Here is a 21,993-nt window from a genome sequence, read left to right as displayed (position 1 = left end):
TGACTGATTGCTTTTAAGTATTTGCTATGAAGATACAGTGAGTGGTGACAGTGTAAAGTATCATGTGCTCAATATGATATACAAATTTGTAACACTGGAAAAGATTTAAATTTCAGTAAACATTTTAGTAAACTTACAAATGCAGTTAAAATGACAGAGAGGCTACAGTTTAGAAAATAAGTAGAGAGTGACATTTCAAAGTAATATAAAATAAATGTGTAAAGTCTTGATTCTTAGAAATTTGGAATATGTTTAAAGGATTTTTTTTTTTTTTGAAACCTTCTTACAACATTTCACATCTCCTGGTGGTTCAGCAGTAAAGACTCTGCCTCCCAATGCAGAAGACATGCGTTCGATCCCTAGGTCAGGAAGATCCCTTGGAGGAGGAAATGGCAACCCACTCTAGAATTCTTGCCTGGGAAATTCTATGGACAGAGGAGCCTGGCGGGCTATAGTCCATGAGGTCACAAAGAGTTGGACACAGCTGAAGTCACTGAGCACATACACACATTCTGCCTCTCTTGCACAGATACTGTACTCAATTATTTTTCCTAAGTTTTAAAATTCTAATAATAAAAGTTTTGACTATATCCCAAACCAAAACTACCTCTCTGCATTACTGAAGATGGCCTTCACTACTATTCAATGACCAACTGGGTATAAAAATTAGCAGCTGGTGTGTAGGAAATCTGTTTCCTTTCCTGATATCACCTCCAGAGAAACAGTCTGGTTAAATAATCTTTCAAGCATGCTAACTGGATCTCTTGATAGCATTTATTAACATGTCATCTTCTATGGAATGCTTAAAGCAATTATATACTGTATTATATACCTTATATATACCTTAAAGCAATATATACCTTATATGTCTAGATTACTTATGGCAAAAATACCTTGAAATTATGGACTTATAGGGTATGTTGCTCTGAAAAATTTTAGATATGTAATTATCAGCATAAACAGAGTTGGTATTTCTTGATCATATTCATTACAAATTGATTGCTTCTTAGCTACAAAATGTACCTTTTTAGACTGCTTTGTGAACATGAATCTGCATCCTTTTAAATATTTGTTTTTCTTATGCCAGTTGGCATAAAATTTTGTCACTAGAGCACACTGCTGGAGAAAAAGAGTTTGGCTTCCTATTTTTGGTGTACTGATTTTGCAAGTTCCTGTAGAGTTCAAAGCTTCCCTAGTGCCTAATTCTACCAACACATAGCAGGGACAGACAGCAATATCTGGAAGTCAGCAGCTTTCTTTGACATCTCCCATCTCTTGACAGTTTTTAGAAGAGTGACTCTTCCCCAGTGTCCAGCTCGTGCAGTGTATGGCAGGCAGCAGCATTCAGCAGATGACCTATTCCCAAGCATCTCTTAGCCATGGGCTCTTTCAAAATACCTGACTGGTACAATGCACAGTGGCCAGTAGAATCTCACAGCTTTCCCCAGTACTGAGTACCCAGGTGGGTTTCTAGTAAGTTTCAGAGGGCATATTTTCAGCAAGTTCTGCTGGCATGGCATCACAGAACTTCTGTCATCCTGTGAGTCACAGCTGTGCTCTCTACAAGAGAATTGGGGTCTCCTCTCTGGGAGATGCAAGTTCTTCCTTGGGTAGTCTATCAAAGGGTTAGTGATTGCTCCTTAAATTTGTTATTTCTACACCTGAATTTTACTTTACTTTTTACTTGCTAATACCTCCTTCTCTATTCTAATAACCTATTATAGTCAATGATTCTTTATATTAAACTTTCCCTGTTCAAATAAAGAAATGAGAAATCATTGTAAAATTGCACTGCTAACTACCCTCAAAGAAGACAAAGGGATATATATTCACTCTCACAATATATTACAAAAGTTTTATTGCAAGAGTACTGGTATGTTCCAAGTAAAATATATTGCATGGTTTAAACAAAGGAAAATATTAATTTTCAGTTTTGGAATATTGCTATATCTTCATTTAGCTTCAGAGAAGCCTTAAAGTTTAGTTCCTGGATAATGTTCCAACATCAATTCTCCATTCTTCATTCAGGAACTCATACAAAAACTATAAAAATATTTTACTATAGTCTTGATGTTTGCAGAATTCTTTGAGCAGTGAAAGTGAAGATAGGCAACCTAACAATTGTGTAAAGATGGACTTAAAGATTAAACATTGTGATTGATCTCAATATTTAATAAAAGGTAAGAAATAAGACATGGTTAAAAACTAAGGACTATGTATTTTGAAATCTTATTTTTCACCCACAAGTATGATTACTCAAAACTTTCTAATTATGTTGCTATGATAACTTAATGAAAAAATTAATGTGAAATGCTCTAATGATTTACTTCTTTATTATTCAGTGTCCATAACCAGATAACTTTCTCACTTCTCCTTATTCTAGGACTCAGGCTGATAGATCATTCACCAGACCAAATATTGGTTTTCTCCTTATCAGAGCAAGAGAGCTCTCTAGAAAATCTTACATGAACCCTCAAATACCGCTATTTGTAAATGGAACATGTTGATTTCACTAACAATTCATTGAATATAGCTAGTTATATATCCCCCTCACTGAAAGGGAGCAAGAAAGAGCAATCTCATCAGAGTCCTGAAAGAGAAAAAAAGAACTCTTTATAAAATCATAGCAATAAATACTATAGTCTATCCTCTGGTCACAACTCATGTGGTTCAGTTTTGTACCCTAAACAAGGTAAACTGTTAAAAAAGGTTCTTAAGTACAGGATCTCTGCATGTTGTGCAGTAATCTCTAAGCCAGGTTGACCTAGTCCAGACTTGCATAAAATAAACAACAGGAATAACAAATTATCTGCTCTTTAAACACCCAATACAGCACAATAAACAGTTTCATTTGGAAAAAAGAAGAAGATTGGAAGATACAGAAGTCATTGGTTTATAGCAAAACTGGTATCTTGCTGAGTAAGGAGTCTCCACATGATATTCTCTATGACCTTTGTCTCTGACTTCTAAATTTTTTCTTTTCTTTAACCTTCTCCATTTTCACTTGGCTAAATTTGAACTGGGCATTGGATAATATATTTATTTGGGAGGCTATGCAGTTTTTTCATATCCTTCTGCCAAGAGTTATACACACAGTTCATTTCGAAAACATAATTTAAATTTGTTTTATTTCTATTTTTTTTTTGCTCCTATGAACATCTCTTTAAATTAATTTCTAATATTGTTAGCACATCACTCTTTAGTGGGTAAATGCAGTTATTAGCTTTTCTCTGAGCCAGTTTACCAATTGTAATTTTAGAGTTAGCACAGCAACTTTTAAAAGTATAGATTATTTTCACTATATAAAAATATATATAAGATAATATAGTGTGGTACAGTGCTTACATGTTTCTCTATAACACACTTTGCTCTCAATTTTTTGATCATCTCAACAAAAGCTTTTCAAGCAGCTTAAGCTTGTGAGCAGTCCCAACCATGAGACACTGTATTTGCTCTTATTCTCCTCAGTACCTCATTCTTTTAAATTCCAAATCCTTACCTAGAGCATTACTTCCTCCTAATAATTAGTCACTTATATGATATAAAACGGAGAAGGCAATGGCACCCCACTCCAGTACTCTTGCCTGGAAAATGCCATGGACAGAGGACCCTGGTGGGCCACAGTCCATGGGGTCGCTAAGAGTAGGACACGACTGAGCGACTTCACTTTCACTTTTCACTTTCATGCATTGGAGGAGGAAATGGCAACCCACTCCAGTGTTCTTGCCTGGAGAATCCCAGGGACGGGGGAGCCTGGTGGGCTGCCGTCTATGGGGTCGCACAGAGTTGGACACGACTGAAGCGACTTAGCAGCAGCAGCAGCAGCATGATATAAAAGCTATCACCAATATAATACTAAGTGATTGGAAACCTGAGATATTGTTTGATAAAACATATGCAATTTCCAATTATTGGTAATTGGTGACCATTGCCTAATGGTGGTGATCCATACCTAATTGAGTAGAAATTAAATAAATATAACATTATTAAGATTAAAATAATTATTATCACTTGCATTCTTTATATAAAATTTGTAACTTTCTAATTTGGTTCTAAGGTTCTAATGAAATTTTTCATCAGGGAAAATATACCCTGGAAGATTATCTGTTACTGACAAAGAAGTTATATGAAGAAATTAATGTTCTACCCTTGACTAACAAATGCCAGTACTGCTAAGGCCTTCAGTGAGTTATCATAGCGAATGAAACTTAATTTGAGCTGACCATTGTTATATGTCCCCCAAATATAAATACAAATATATTGTTGTTGTTTGTTGTTCAGTTGCTAAGTAATATCCAACTCTTTTGTGACCTCATGGACTGTAGCCCACCAGCTCATCTGTCCATGGGATTTCCCAGGAAAGAATACTGGAGTGGGTTGCTACTTCTTTCTCCAGGGGATATTCCTGGCCCAGATATCAAATCCATGTCTCCTGCATTGCAGGCAGGATCTTTATTGCTGAGCCACCAACAAAGCCCAGCCCTACAATTAATATAAGCATAAATAAGTATGATTTATGTGTGTGAGCATATATATACATATACACATGCACACACATTTACTAGAATTAAAATACATATTTCAAATAAATTACTATTTATCCTAAAATCCCAAATTTCTATCTTATTTTATATCAGATCAGTTCAATAGCTCAGTTGCATCTGATTCTTTTTGACCCCAAGGCCTTTAGCATGCCAGGCTTCCCTGTCCATCACCAATTCCCAGAGCATACATAAACTTATGTCCATTGAATTGGTGATGCCATCCAATCATCTCATCGTCTGTCATCCCCTTCTCCTCCTGCCTTCAATCTTTAAAAGCATCAGGGTCTTTTCCAATGAGTCAGTTCTTTGCATCAGGTGGCCAAAGTATTGGAGATTCAGCTTCAGTATCAGTCCTTCCAATGAATATTCAGGACTGATCTCCTTTAGGATGGACTAGTTGGATCTCCTTACAGTCCAAGGAACTCTCAAGAGTCTTCTCCAACACCACAGTTCAAAAGCATCAATTCTTCGGTGCTCACCTTTCTTTATAGTCCAACTGTCATATCCTTACATGACTACTGGAAAAACCATAGCTTTGACTAGACAGACCTTTTTTGGAAAAGTAATGTCTCTGCTTTTTAATATGCTGTCTAGGTTGATCATAACTTTTCTTCCAAGGAGCAAGTGTCTTTTAATTTCACGGCTGCAGTCACCATCTGCAGTGATTTGGCAGCCCCTCAAAATAAATTCAGCCACTGTTTCCATTGTTTCCCCCATTTATTTGCCATGAAGAGATGGGACTAGATGCCATGATCTTAGTTTTCTGAATGTTGAGCTTTAAGCCAACTCTCCTCTTTCACTTTCATAAAGAGGCTTTTTAAGTTCCTCTTCACTTTCTGTCATAAGGGTGGTGTCATCTGCATATCTGAGGTTATTGATATTTCTCCTGGCAATCTTGATTCCAGCTTGTGCTTCATCCAGCCCTGCGTTTCTCATGATGTACTCTGCATATAAGTTAAATAAGCACGGTGACAATACACAGCCTTGACGAACTCCTTTTCCTATTTGGAACCAGTCTATTGTTCCATGTCCAGTACTAACTGTTGTTTCTTGACCTGCATACAGATTTCTCAGGAGGCAGGTCAGCAGGTCTGGTATTCTCATCTCTTTAAGAGTTTTCTACAGTTGTGATCTGCACAGTCAAAGGCTTTGGCATAGTCAATATAGCAGAAGTAGATGTTTTACTGGAACTCTCTTGCTTTATCCACAAATAATAGTTATTTAAGAGGAGCAGTGAATGTTGAACAAGTTTTCTTTGTTCTCTTCAAGAAAATGTTGCAAGACAAGTTGGGTTGTTATGTTCATTATTATTTCACTACTATTCCTCACTGATGATAGAGTGAGATAGGAGGAAAAACCATTGGTTCTTATTAGAATAGTAGTACTTTACTTGTGGTTTATATACCCAGGAACAGTTGGACTAAAATCAATGTGATGATTATGGTAACTTTATTATTTAATTTCATTTTACATTGAAAGTTTTCTTTGTGAAAAATAAGTTTAATATCTAATTATATCATTACAATAATGAAAAATCAATATAAATATAGATATCTTGCTAAACTCCTGTTGAATAATGTATTTTCTTGAGACTATTCAAATATTTACCTGCCTACTTGTCATTTTTATTTGACCATCTTATAGGAAACTCAAACACACTATGGCCCAAACTCTTTATTCTTTTGTTCAACACTGTACTTAGCCAATAAACTACCAATGTTTCCTATATCTGAAGATATCACCAATATTTACCTAAGTAGTGAAGGCCAAAACCTAGGAGTCACAAGTCAATCTTCCTTCAACTCTCCTAAAATTTTGAGATAAGAGACCAGCTCAAGTGAAAATAAAGATGATAGATAAGGGATTAATATGCAACATATATAAACAGCTCATACAACTCAATATAAAAAAAAAGACTGAATAAGCAGAAGATCTGAATAGATATTCTTACAAAGAGGAAATACAGATGGCCAACTATTACATGAAAAGATGCTCAATATCATTAATCATCAGACAAATGCAAATTAGAACCACAATGACATTCTGTCAGAATGTCCATCATCAAAAAGACCACAAATAACAAATGTTTGTGAAGATATGAAGAAAGGGAACCCTTGTGTAGTGTTGGTGGGAATGTAAACAGGTGTAGCCACTGGGGAAAACAGTATGGACATTCCTCAAAAAGATTAGAAACACAACTATCATATGACTCAGGACTTCCACACCTAAGTATACATCCGAAGAAAATGAAACCACTAATTTGAAAACATACATGTGACCCAATGTTCATAGCAGCATTATTTACAATAGCCAAGATACAGAAGCAACCTAAGTGTCCATCAATAGACAGACACTTCTTCATCCTCTCATCTGTTGCTGGAATACTTGTATGTATGTGTGTGTGTGTGTGTGTGTGTGTGTGTGTGTGTATGTATATATATATATATATATATATATATATATATATATATATATATATATATATACTGGAGAATGGCAACCCACTCCAGTGTTGTTGCCTGGAGAATCCCATGAAAGGGGAGCCTGGTAGGCTACAGTCCATGAAGTCACAGAAAAGTCGGACACGACTTAGTGATTGAAAACAACATATATCTAGACAGATATCCCATGTCCAAGAGCAAAGGAGAAGCCCCAGCAAGTTGGTAGGAGGGGTTAAATCACATTTTTAATCAAATCCCATACCCACCAGACACTCGGAGGGCTCAAAGAAAACTTTGTGCACACCAGGACCCAGAGACCCCACAGAGACTGAGCCAGACCTGTGTTTGAGTGTCTCTTGCAGAGGTAAATGTCAGCAGTGGCCTGCTGCAGGAGCAGAGGCTCTGGATGCAGCAGACCTGGGTCACACAGCCTGTGGCATAAGCACTCTTGGAGGAGGTCACCATTAACCCCACCATAGAGCCATCAAGCAGAAGACCCACAAACTGCAGGAAAATTATACCAAAGAAATTCTCACACTGCTAAGAAAATTCTAGGACCCACAACAGATTTCCCAACCTGGGGATCTGGCAAAGGGACTGAGAACCCCAGGGACTTTGACTTTGGAGGCCAGTGGGATTTGATTACAGAACTTACACAGGACTGGGGAAACAGACTCTTGAAGAGCACAAAGAAAACTTTGTGTGCACCAGGACCCAGGAGAAAGGAGCAGTTAAGAGAGTCAGTTCCCAGGCAGGTTGATAAGAAGTCCAGGATCCCCAAGGAAGAGGAGGAGGAGGAGGAGAAAGTGGTCTGGGGCTCTCAAAGAGGAGATAGGGGTCTGGAATTCTCAAGGAGGAGGAAAGCACAAATGCTTTTATTTTTATCTCTACATTCCTTGGTCTTAGTCACATAAAATGTTTTGGTTTTGTTTCCTTTAAGCCTAGAACTGATGATTACACAACAAACAACTCAGTTTAAACTCTGTACTAAGGATTATATAACAACAATGTATCCTGCTTGAGGACAGTTTCAACTTCCCTGAAAACCTTCTGACTAATCCTGTTATCTTAAAATGTATATTATGGATGGGATGGGTCTAGTGATATCTTTCTATTGTTAGTGCTAATCCTGTCATCTTACAATGTGAATTGTGGCAGTGGGTCTAGTAAGATCTTTCTTTACAACTTCAAGACATTCTTTTGATTTATTGCAATAAATAATTTAAAAAGTATTTAACTCCCTTGCTAACTCTAGCAAGGGGGGCATTCTCTGTCCCCCCTCTGATGTTTATGTCAGAAGCTTTCTCTGTCCTTTTTCACCTTAATAAAACTTGGCTACACAAAATCTCTTGAGTGATCAAGCCTGGTCCCCGGACCCAAAGCTAAATCTTCTTCAGAGATCATAAATCTGACATCGTTCACCATAAGCTATCAGAGTGACCCCAAAAGAGACTGGCCCAGACTTGCCTATGAGTGTCCAGGAGTCTCCAGCAGAGGCCTGGGTCGGGGGTGGCCTGCTGCAGGGTCTGGGGCACTGAGTGAAGCAATGCATGCACAGTACATTTTGAAGGAGGTCACCATTGTCTTTATTACCTCCACCATAGTTTGGTCTCAGATCAAACAGCAGGGAAGGAACACAGCCCATCAACAAAAAATTGGATTAAAGATTTACTGAGCACACCCCTGCCCATGAGAACTAGACCCAGTTTCCCCAACAGTCAACCTCTCTCATTAGGAAGCTTCCATGAGCCTCTTATCCTAACCCATCAGAGGGAAGAAAACCACAATCACAGAAAACTAACCAATGTAATCACATGAACCACAGCCTTTTCTAACTCAGTGAAACTATGAGCCATTACATGTAGGGCCACCGAAGATGGATGGGTCATGGCAGTGAGTTCTGACAAAACATGGTCCACTGAAGAAGGGAATGGCAAACCGCTTCAGCATTCTTGCCTTGGGAACCCCATGAACAGTGTGAAAAGGCAAAAATATATGACACTGAAGGATGAACTCTACAGGGTGGTAGGTACCTAATATGTTACAGGAGAAGAGTGGAGAAATAACTCCAGAAAAGAATGAAGTGACGAAACCAAAGCAAAAACAACTCCCAGTTGTGGATGTGACTGGTGATGGAAGTAAAGTCCAATGCTGTAAAGAACAATATTGGATAGGAACCTTGAATGTGGGGTCCACGAATCAAGGTAAATTAGAAGTGGTCAAACAGGAGATGGGAAGAGTGAACATAGAAGGAATGCAGTAGCCCTCATAGTCAACAAAGAGTCTGAAATGCAGTGTTTGGATGCAATCAGAAAAACGACAGAATGAACTCTATTCATTTCCAAGGAAAACCATTCAAAAAGATAGTAATCCAAGTCTAAGCCCCAATCAGTAATGCTGAAGAAGCTGAAATTAAATGGTTCTATGAAGGATTACAAGATCTTTTAGAACTAACACCCCCAAAAGATGTCCTTTTCATTATAGGGGAAGGGAAGGAAGGGAACTCGCTCAGTCGTATCCAACTCTTTGATACCGCATGGACTGCAGCCCACCAGGCTCCTCCGTCCATGGGATTTTCCAGGCGAGAGTACTGAAATGGGTTGCCATTTCCTTCTCCAGGGGATCTTCCCCACCCAGGAATCGAACCTGGGTCTCCTGCATTGTAGGCAGACACTTTACCGTCTGAGCCACCAGGGAAGTCCTTCATTATAGGGTACTGGAATGCAAAAGTAGGAAATCAAGAGATACCTGGAGTAACAGTAAGTTTGGCCATGGAGTACAAAATGAAACAGGGCAAAGGCTAACAGAGTATTGCCAAGAAAACGCACTGGTCATAGCAAACATCCTCTTCCAACTACCCAAGAGATGATTACACGTGGATATCACCAGATGGTCAATACCAAAATCAGATTGATTATATTTGCAGCCAAAGATGGAGAAGCTCTATACAGCCAGCAAATACAAGACTAGGAGCTGACTGTGGCTCAGATCATGAACTCCTTATTATCAAATTCACTTAAATTGAAGAAAGTAGGGAAGACCACTCAACCATTCAGGTATGACCTAAATAGAATCCCTTATGACTAAACAGTGGAAGAAGGGATTAGATCAGATAGACAGAGTGCCTGAAGAACTATGGACAGAGGTTCGTGACATTGTACAGGAGGCTGTGATCAAGACCATACCCAAGAAAAAGAAATGCAAAAAGACACAATGGTTCTCTGGGAAGGCCTTATAAATAGCTGAGAAAAGAAGAGATGCAAAAGGCAAAGGAGAAAAGGAAAGATATACCCATCTGAATGCAGAGTTCCAAAGAATAGCAAGAGGGATAAGAAAGCCTTCCCCAGTGATCAGTGCAAAGAAATAGAGAAAAACAATAGAAGGGGAAAGACTAGAAATCTCTTCAAGAAAATGAGAGATACCAAGGGAATATTTCATGCAAAGATGGGCACAATAAAGTAAAGAAATGGTATGGAACTAACAGAAGCACAAGATATTAAGAAGAGGTGGCAAGAATACACAGAAGAACTATACAAAAAGGATCTTCATGACCCAGATACCCACGATGCTGTGATCACTCACCAATAGCCAGACATTGTGGAATGTGAAGTCAAGTGGGCCTTAGGAAGCATCACTAACAAGAAAGCTTTTGGAGGTGATGGAATTCCAGTTTAACTATCTTAAATCCTAAAAGATGATGCTGTGAAAGTGCAGTACTCAATATGTAGGCAAATTTGGAAAACTCAGCAGTGGCTACAGGACTGGAAAAGGTCAGTTTTCATTCCAATCCCAAAGAAAGGCGATGCCAAAGAATGCTCAAACTACTGCACAATTGCACTCATCTTATACCCTAACAAAGTAACGCTAAAAATTCTCCAAGCCAGGCCTCAACAGTACATGAACTGTGAATTTCCAGATGTTCAAGCTGGATTTAGAAAAGCCAGAGAAACCAGAGATCAAATTGCCAACATCTGTTGGATCATCCAAAAAGCAGGAGTATTCCAGAAAAAAACATCTACTTCTGCTTTATTGATTATGCCAAAGCCTTTGACTGTGTAAATCACAACAGACTGTGGAAAACTCTCAAAGAGATGGAAATACCAGACCACCTGACCTGCCTCCTGAGAAATCTGTATGGAGGTCAATAAGCAACAATTACAACTGGGCATGGAACAACAGACTAGTTCCAAGTTGGGAAAGGAGCATGTTAAGGCTGTGTATTTTCACTCTGCTTATTTAACTTGTATGTAGAGTACATCATGTGAAATACTGGGCTGGATGAAACACAAGCGGGAATCAACATTGCTGAGAGAAATATCAATAACCTCAGATATGCAGATGACACCACCCTTATGGCAGAAAGTGAAGAAGAGCTAAAGAGCCTCTTGATGAACGTGAAAGAGGAGAGCAAAAAGTTGGCTTAATGCTCAACATTCAGAAAACTAAGATCATGGCATCCAGTCCCATCAGTTCAGTTCAATTCAGTCACTCAGTCATGGCCGGCTCTTTGCGACCCCATGAATTGCAGCACGCCAGACCTCCCTGTCCATCACCAACTCCTAGAGTTTACCCAAACTCATCTCCATCGAGTCAGTGATGCCATCAGCCATCTCACCCTCTGTCGTCCCCTTCTCCTCCTGCCCCCAATCCCTCCCAGCATCAGAGGCTTTTCCAATGAGTCAACTCTTCACATGAGCTGGACAAAGTATTGGAGTTCCAGCTTTAGCATCAGTCCTTCCAAAGAACACCCAGGACTGATCTCCTTTAGAATGGACTGGTTGGATCTCATCACTTCATGACAAATAAATGGGGAAATAATGTAAAAAGTGACAGAATTTATTTTGGGGGGCTGCCAAATCACTGCAGATGGTGACTGAAGCCATTAAATTAAAATACACTTGTTCCTTGGAAGAAAAGTTATGACCAACCTAGACAGCATATTTGGAGAAGGCAAAGGCACCCTACTCCAGCACTCTTGCCTGGAAAATCCCATGGATGGAGGAGCCTGGTGGGCTGCAGTCCATGGGGTCACTGAGGGTCGGACACGACTGAGTGACTTCACTTTCACTTTCATGCATTGGAGAAGGAAATGGCAACCCACTCCAGTGTTCTTGCCTGGAGAACCCCAGGGACGGGGGAACCTGGTGGGCTGCCGTCCAAGGGGTCGCACAGAGTCGGACACGACTGAAGTGACTTAGCAGCAGCAGCAGCAGACAGCATATTAAAAAGCAGAGACATTACTTTTCCAGAAAAGATCTGTCTAGTCAAAGCTATGGTTTTTCCAGTAGTCATGTATGGATGTGAGAGTTGGACTATAAAGAAGGTGAGCACCAAAGAATTGATGCTTTTGAACTCTGGTGTTGGAGAAGACTCTTGAGAGTCTCTTGGACTGCAAGGAGATCCAAACAATCCATCCTAAAGGAGATCAGTCCTGAATATTCATTGGAAGGACTGATGCTGAAGCTGCATCTCCAATACTTTGGCCACCTGGTGCAAAGAACTGACTGATTTGAAAATACCCTGATCCTTTGAAAGAATGAAGGCAGGAGCAGAAGGGGATGACAGAAGATAACATGGTTGGAGGCATCACTGACTCAATGGACATGAGTTTGAGTAAGCTCCAGGAACTGGTGATGGATAGGGAAGCCTGGCGTGCTGCTGTCCATGGCGTCGGAAAGAGTGGACATGACTGAGCAACTGAACTGAACTGATACCTAGACAGTGTGTTGAAAAGCAGAGACATTACTCTGTTGACTAAGGTCTTTATAGCCAAAGCTCTGGCCTTCCCAGTGGCCACATATGATCGTGATTGCTGGATTGTAAAGAAGGCAGAGCACCAAAGAATTGATGCCTTCTAACTGTGGTGTTGGAGAAGCCTCCTGAGAGTCCCTTGGACAGCAAGCAGATCAAACCAGTCAGTCTTAAGGGAAATCAACACTGAATACTCATTGAAAGGACTGATGGTGAAGCTGAAATTCCAGTATTTTGGTATTTGACGCAAACAGCTGACTCAATGGAGAAGTCCCCGATGCTAAGAAAGATTGAGGGGAGAAGGACAGGAGGGTGTCAGAGGGTGACATGGCTAGATGGCATCACTGATGCAATGGACATGAACCTGAGCAAACTTTGGAAGACAGTGAGGGACAGAGAGGCCTGGCTTGCTACAGTCTATGGTGTGGCAAATAGTTGGACATGACTGGACAACTGAATAACAACAACACATACAATAGACTAATACTCACTCATTAAATATGACAATTTCCCATATACAACAACATGGATGAACCTGGAGAGTATTGTGCTTAGTGAAATAAGTCAGAGACAGGAAGACAAATACCATCCATATGCTATCACTTATATGTGGAATCTAAGAAATGAAACAAACAAATGAATATAATGAAACAGAAAACAAACTTACACATGTAGAAAACAAACTAGTGGTTAACAGTGCGGAAAGGGAAGATAGGAGGAGAAAGATAGGAGTAGGGTATTAAGATGTACAAACTACCATGTTTAAAATAAATAAGCTACAAGCATATGCTGCACAGCACATGGAATTCAGTCAATATTTATAACTTCAAATGGATTACAATCTATAAAACTTTGAATTTGTACATCTACTATTAACATATTGTAAATTAACTATACCTCAAAAAAGATATATATCAATTATAACAGTATCATTTAGAATAGTTTCACTGACCTAAAAAACCTCTATCCTCTGCTTGTTTGGCATCCCTTGACCTTTTTATGATATCCACGGTGTTTTCTTTCTCAGAATGTTATACAGCCAGAATCATAATATATGTAGCCTTTTTATATTGGCTTCTTTCACTTGTTAGTATGTATTTAAGGTTCCTCCATGATTTTTCATGGCTTGATAGCTCATTTCTTAGTACTGAATAATATTCCACTGTCTGGATGCAGCACAATGTATTTAACCATTCACCTACTGAAGGATATCTTGGTTATTTCCAAGTTTTGGCAGTCATGAATAAAGAAAGCTGCTATATTCTGTCTTTATAGGATTTTGTGTGAATGTAAGTTTTCTACTCATTTAGGTAAATAACATGGAGTGTGATTGTTGAATTTTAGGTAGGAGTATGTTTAGTTGTGTAAAAAGTTACCAAACTTTCAAAGTGGATGTATTACCAATATTTTGCATTCCCACCAGCAATGGATTCAAATTGTTATTATACTTTTGTTTCCTTTCAGTGAGAGCTGGAGCTATTAGGGATCTCAATGACAACATCACTTGATATTAGCTTTAAATAACATGTTCACATGTGGCTAACTTTTTTCTCTCTTTTTTTTACCTTTTGCTTATTTCTTCTTCTTCTTCTTCTTTTTTTTTTTTTTGGTGATAAAAATTAATGGAGACTTTGGTGGTCACAATTTGAGGGTATAGAAGACTAAACTTATCCATGGAAAAATGATAAAGTACAGAATTTTAAAGATGCAGGAAGGAGAATAGTACATCAGTCTCCTCCAAGGTCATCCAAAATCTGGTGTAAACTGCTTGAATAATTTTCTTCTTGAATTGAAAAACTGGTGTCTTAAATCTGCCTCATGTGATTCATATTCTCTATTAAAGCAGTTTTTAACAGAGACAGAATTAATTGGGAGAAAGTCCTAGAGAAATGACTAATGAAAATGATTTTGAGTAATTTCTTGCTCTGTTTATGATGCATTACATAGTTTGGATGGATAAAAACTGCTTGATAATAGCACTTTTCTTTAGAAAGCCAGTTCCTCAAATCCATAAAAACCATAGTAGAGAATTTAAAAATTTGAAGTGATTGGTTCAATGGCAGAAAGAGTTAAACTCTCAGAATCAACTACATCTAGGTCAAAAGCCTTGACAGACTATCAACTGGGACAGTCAAAATTTCTGGGAAAGAAGCCAAGAGAGAGAGCACCAAGATCAAGAGCTATAAATCTTAAGAATGAAGTTCTCTCTAAATCTAAAGGCCCACCTTACTTACCCATATCTTTTTAAATTTAAGAACATTTGCCTTATAAACTCTGAGGCAGATGGTCAGGACTTATCAAAGTTAAGGACAATAAGCCTTAATCTTTCCTTTCAGTTTCAATAAAATATCAGAACTCTCAGAAGGGACCCTAAGCTGTATGCCAGAGTCTATAGATATTTTGGGTAAGAAAAGGTTTTTGTTTTGTTTTGTTTTTTAATAGTGGGCTTAAATGGAAAGGGAAAGACTAATTTTTTATTTAGGGACATAAATCTGAGTTTTCTAAGTTTGAATAACTGGAAATTGTTTAATGTTTCCCTGGGTGTGTTTTGGAATTAATTTATGCAGCTCTTGGGCTTCCCTGGTAACTCAGCTGGTAAAGAATCTACCTGCAGTGCAGGAGATCCCAGTCCCAATCCTGAGCCGGGCAGTTTTCTTGGAGAAAGCATAGGCTGCCGGCTCCAGTATTGCCTGGTGACCAGAGTAAAGAATCTGCCTGCAATACAGGAGACCTGGTTTGATCTCTGGATTGGGATGAACCCCTGAAGGAGGGCATGGCAACCCACTCCAGTATTCTTGCCTGGAGGATCCCCATGAGCAGAGAAGCTTGGCAGGTTACAGTCCATGGGGTTACAAAGTGTCGGACAGGATTGAGTGACCAATCACAGCACAGCAAGTGCAGCTATTGCAAAACCACCAAATAGAGCACATACAGTACAGACCACTAATAACTGGACAGTCTAAATGGGAGGTCATGGAGCTCCGAATCATGATCAAAATATTAAAAAGGAAACCAATACTGATTGCTACAGTTAGTGAGTAAAATTGCAATTATATTCCAGAATTTGAAGACACTATCTAATCCATGATTTATGATTTACTTATCTAGATGACACCTGGAAATGACCTCTGGGTATTAAAAAACTAAACAAAGATATTCCATCCATACAAGGACATTTACTACAACATTTATTTTTTTTTAATCTCTCTATTCCAATACCTCTGATAAGAAGTTAGTGATCTGAGAGATAGATTAATTCAGTGCAAGTACATATTGATCATGAGCAATAGTTTCACATTATTTTGGTAAATAAAAAATACATTTCCTATTTTTTACCAGAATATATGAATCTATCAGAATTTTCACAATTTTAAAAGTCAGAATATTAAAAAAAAAATGGGGTTTGAAGTTGGGTACTCTGGGATGTAGAATCTAAGGCAGAAGTTTATTTCCAGGAGATTAATTGGGAAGTGCTCTTTTGAAGGACAATGTAGAAGAGTATAAAAAGTAGAATAGGCAGAACAAAAATTTGAACTGAAATTCACTTCTGACAGTGATCCCAGATAATCAAACTCAGAGCTTTGGGATGGGGATGATCCTGCAGATTTATCTTATATTGAGCAAGGAAAGTGACCTTACATCCCTTGCATTGACCAGTAATTGGATGATGGCTTCTTAGTTAAGAGCGATAAACTAGGTCAATAAAAATTTCTTCAAATGGGAGGATAATTCCAGGAGAGGGGCTCAGTTGATAATTGTCAGCTGCCAACACTTTTAGTACCTGGAGAATGAATGATTTATTTAGCAGCAGAGGAATGACAGGAAGGCCCTAGAGCATCTGATATACCCTGACCCCTTATTCTCCATGGAAACATTATTTGTATAATATGATAGAAAAGTATGTTCTCCATAATTCTGGGCAGTTGTTTTTCCTGGAATATTTGCAAGCTGATATTTGGTGGGATGAACTAGAGTCCCCACTGCTATGTCTGAGCAGCATTATATGCCTATAGTTGTATACTTTCAAACACAACTGATGTCATCCTTAGTCTGTTACTAAGTCTAGATTCCCCTCATATTTGGTTGGAACATCTGTTTCAGAGAGTTACTTCATGGCTTGAGTAATAAACCTTTTCCTGAGTAAATCCAACTCCTACTCACCGATCATTTAGACTATAGTCGTTGAACTTCCCCACTTACTAACAAAATTGGGCAAAGGAGAGATCTACAAGTGGGACATTTCATTATTATTTTTTACTTATTGTGTTTGATGTCTCCTTTTCCGAGGCTTCAAGGTTGAAATCTTTCTTCCTTCTGGTTTCTGCCTTCCTAAGGTAGGTCCAGGGGGTTGTGTAAGTGGTTTGTGTGAGCTTTGTATAGGGTGAGATTTGTGCTGAGTTTTTTTGTTGTTGTTTCTCCTCTGGTGGGCAAGGCTGAGTGAGGTGGTAATCCTATTTGTTGATGACTGTGCTTGCATTTTTGTTCTGTTTGTTGTTTAGATGAGGCATCCTGCACAGGGTGCTACTGGTGGTTGGGTGATGCTAGGTCTTGTATTCAAGTGGTTTCCTTTGTGTGAGTTCTCACTGTTTGATACTCCCTAGGGTTAGATCTCTGGTCATCTAGGGTCTTGGAGTCACTGCTCCAACTCCAAAGGCTTAGGGCTTAATCTTTGGTCAGGAATGAAGATTCCACAAAAGTGGTTTGTTATGGCATTAAGTGAGATTAAAAAAATACCCCAAAACAAGAAACCAAAAATAAATCCCAGACAAATGGCAGTTACAAAATCAGGGAAATAATAATTAAAATTATGGAATATACACATACACATATACAACCATGAGCAAAGTGAAAACAGTCCAACAAAAATAAAGTACAGTAGATTGACCGAGTGAACAAAGGAAACCAAAAATTATATCTACCAGTTAAGAACAAAACTAACTAAAGCACAAATTGGAAAACAAAACTAAAGCAAGGTGCCAATTGGGGAATAAAACAATGAACATAAAACTAACAAATGTGTTGAGAAGAAAGGAAAGAAAGAAAAGAAAGAAAGGATAGGTATGCAAGTTTAAATAGAGTTAGATAAAGAAGATTTATATACATTATAGATTAACTGCAAGGGGAAAAGAACAGTAGGAAAATCAAACAAAGGAATAAATGTAGAAAAAATAATAAGAGGTTTAAAAAATTAAAAAGAGAGATATAAAAAAATTCCACAGAACTGCAAAAGCCCAATGTAGAGGCAGAGGTTTATAATAACAATAAAAAGTATGACTGAGAAAAAAAAAAAAAGCTCAAAAGCTTAATTAGATTTCATAGTGCCAATAAAATCAACAACTATAACAGAGGGGAGAAAAAAAAGGGAAAAAATAAAAAGAAAAAATAAAAAAGAATCTACAGAAGTCAAAACATAAGAATAATAAATGTTTTTCTTGAGTCACTGCTATTAGAGTCCTTTCCCTTGCTGGGAGTCACAGTTCACCTCATCTCCCAAGGATACCCTCCAGTACTGTGCTCATCTCTGGACCTGCTGTGGGGGCAGCTCAGATTCTAATCTGGTCCTACTCCTGTGTGTTCTTGCCTCCAATGTCCACAGCTATCAGAACTAGTGCGTTTTCTTTTGTGGGAGCTCTCAATGATCTTTTATATATTCCATAGGTACAGAATCTACCTGGTTGATCATGTGGATTTAATTTGCAGCTTGTACTGCTGCTGGGAAGGTTTTGGGTCTTCTTCCTTAGCTACAGTGCCCCTGGGTTTCAACTGTGGCTTTATTTCCATCTCTGCATGTGGGTTATCCACTGGGGTTTGCTTCTGAGGCTGCCTTGGAGGACTTGGGTTTGCCCCTCTGAGGGCCAAGTGTGGAGGTGGTGCAGCTGCTTGGTTTGCAGGGGTTCTGGCAGCACCAGGTACTTAGGGGAATTGGTGGCTAGGGCAGCAGGAAATACAGTCCTCTAGCAGGAAGCACAGCAGCTGTGATGGACCATGCAGGAAGCATGGCATAGAGGAGCTATCCACGCCCAAGGTCTGGGGCAGGGACCTAGAGTGCCAGGCTGTGACGGTGTAGGAGCGGCCAAGAGGAGCTACCCCACATCCAAGGAGCGGTGGCTGCACTGGCACAGGAGGGCCTAGAGGAGCTACTCCACGTTCAAGGTCAGGAGGGGCAACATCGTCCAAGGTAAGGAGCAGCGCTTTGCTGGACCAGCCGTGAAGAGATACCCAACGTCCAAGGTAAGAGAAATCCAAGTAAGACAGTAGGTGTTGTGAGAGGGCATCAGAGGGCAGACACATTGAAACCATAATCACAGAAAACTAGCCAATCTGATCACATGGACCACAATCTTATTTAACTCAGTGAAACTAAGCCATGCCATGTGGGGCCACCCAAAGCGGACGGGTTATGGTGGAGAGGTCTGACAGAATGTGGTCCACTGGAGAAGGGAATGTCAAACCATTTCAGTATTCTTGCCTTGAGAACCCCATGAACAGTATGAAAAGGCAAAATGATAGGATACTGAAAAGGGAACTCCCCAGGTTGGTAACTACCCAATATGCTACTGGAGATCAATGGAGAAATAACTCCAGAAAGAATGAAGTAATTGAGCCAAAGCATAAAACAATACCCAGTTGTATGTGACTGGTGAAAGAAGCAAGGTCCGATGCTGTAAAGAGCAATATTGCATAGGAACCTGGAATGTTAGGTCCATGAATCAAGGCAAATTGGAAGCGGTCAAACAGGAGATGGCAAGAGTGAACATCAACATTCTAGGAATCAGCGAACTAAAATGGACTGGAATGGGTGAATTTAACTTAGATGACCAATATATCTACTACTGTGGGCAGGAATCCCTTAGAGGAAATGGAGTACCCATCATGGTTAACATAAGAGTCTGAAATGCAGTACTTGGATGCAATCTCAAAAACAACAGAATGATCTCTGTTCATTTCCAAGGCAAACCATTCAATATCACAGTAATCCAAGCCTATACCCCAAACAGTAACACTGAAGAAGCTGAAGTTGAATGGTTCTATGAAGACCTACAAGACCTTTTAGAACTAACATCCAAAAAAGATGTCCTTTTCAATATAGGGGACTGGAATGCAAAAGTAGGAAGTCAAGAAACACCTGGAGTAACAGGCAAATTTGGCCTTGGGATACAGAATGAAACAGGACAACGGCTAATAGAGCTTTGCCAAGAGAACGCACTGGTCATAGAAAACACCCTCTTCCAACAACACAAGAGAAGACTCTACACATGGACATCACCAGATGGTCAACACTGGAATCAGATTGATTATATTCTTTGCAGCCAAAGATGGAGAAGCTCTATACAGTCAGCAAAAACAACACTGGGAGCTGACTGTGGCTCAGATCATGAACTCCTTATTGCCAAATTCAGACTTAAATTGAGAAAGTAGGGAAAACCACTAGATCATTCAGGTATGACCACAATTAAATCCCTTGCGATTTTACAGTGGAAGTGAGAAATAGATTTAAGGGACTAGATCTGATAGACAGAGTGCCTAATGAACTATGGACGGAAATTCGTGATATTGTACAGGAGACAAGGATCAAGACCATCCCCATGGAAAAGAAATGCAAAAAAGCAAAATGTCTGTCTAAAGAGGCCTTACAAATAGCTGTGAAAAGAAAAGAAGTGAAAAGCAAAGGAGAAAAGGAAAGACATAAGCATCTGAATGCAGAGTTCGAAAGAATAGCAAGGAGAGATAAGAAAGCCTTCTTCAGTGATTAGTGAAAAGAAATAGAGGAAAACAACAGAATGGGAAAGACTAGAGATCTCTTCAAGAAAATTAGAGATACCAAGGGAACATTTCATACAAAGATGGGCTCAATAAAGGACAGAAATGGACCTAACAGAAGCAGAAAATATTGAGAAGGGGTAGCAAAAATACACAGAAGAACTGTATAAAGAAGATCTTCATGACCCAGAAAATCACGATGGTGTGATCACTCACCAAGAGCCAGACATCCTGGAATGTGAAGTCAAGTGGGCCTTAGAAAGCATCACTATGAACAAAGCTAGTGGAGGTGATTGAATTCCAGTTTGAGCTATTTCAAATCCTAAAAGATGATGCTGTGAAAGTGCTGGACTTATTATGTCAGCAAATTTGGAAATCTCAGCAGTGGCCACAGGACTGGAAAAGGTCAGTTTCCATTCCAATCCCAAAGAAAGGCAATGCCAAAGAATGCTCAAACTACCACACAATTGCACTCATCTCACACGCAAGTAAAGTAATGCTCAAAATTCTCCAAGCTAGGCTTCAGCAATACATGAACCATGAACTTTCAGATGTTCAGCTGGTTTTAGAAAAGGCAGAGGAACCAGAGATCAAATTGCCAACATCCACTGGATCATGGAAAAAGCAAGAGAGTTCCAGAAAAACATCTATTTCTGCTTTATTGACTATGCCAAAGCCTTTGACTGTGTGGATCACAATAAACTGTAGAAAATTCTGAAAGAGATGGGAATACCAGACCACCTGACCTGCCTCTGGAGAAACCTATATGCATGTAGGAAGCAGCAGTTAGAACTGGACCTGGAACAACAGACTGGTTCCAAATAGGAAAAGGAGTACATCAAGGTTGTATATTGTCACCATGCTAATTTAACTTATATGCAGAGTACATCATGAGAAACACTGGCCTGGAAGAAGCACTAGCTGGAATCAAGATTGCCGGGAGAAATATCAATAACCTCAGATATGCAGATGGCACCACCCTTATGGCAGAAAGTGAAGGGGAACTAAAAAGCCTCTTGTTGAAAGTGAAAGAGAAGAGTGAAAATGTTGGCTTAAAGCTCAGCATTCAGAAAACTAAGATCATGGTATCTGGTCCTATTACTTCATGAGAAGTAGATGGGGAAACAATGTCTGACTTTATTTTTTTGGTCTCCAAAATCACTGCAGATGGTGATTGCAGCCATGAAATTAAAAGACGCTTACTCCTTGGAAGGAAAGTTATGACCAAACTAGGTAGCGTATTCAAAAGCAAAGATATTACTCTGCCAACAAAGGTCCATCTAGTCAAGGCTATAGTTTTTCCAGTGGTCATGAATGGATGTGAGAGTTGGACTGTGAAGAAAGCTGAGCGGCGAAGAATTGATGGTTTTGAAGTGTGGTGTTGGAGAAGACTCTTGAGAGTCCCATGGATTGCAAGAAGGTCCAACCAGTCCATCCTAAAGGAGATCAGTCCTGAGTGTACATTATAAGGACTGATGTTTAATCTGAAACTCCAG

General features: G+C 39.2%; 1 non-coding gene across 1 annotated transcript; it reads right to left on the bottom strand.

Annotated features, from left to right (window-relative positions):
• Positions 1 to 9,610: 9,610 nt before the first annotated feature.
• On the bottom strand, positions 9,611 to 9,682 carry TRNAC-ACA. The gene has a single exon. It is a non-coding gene; the product is annotated as a tRNA-Cys (tRNA).
• Positions 9,683 to 21,993: the final 12,311 nt, after the last annotated feature.

This window comes from Bubalus bubalis, chromosome 15 (assembly GCF_019923935.1).
Source record: "Bubalus bubalis isolate 160015118507 breed Murrah chromosome 15, NDDB_SH_1, whole genome shotgun sequence".
Lineage (NCBI taxonomy): Eukaryota > Metazoa > Chordata > Mammalia > Artiodactyla > Bovidae > Bubalus > Bubalus bubalis.
This window is presented reverse-complemented; position numbering and strand designations above follow the sequence as displayed.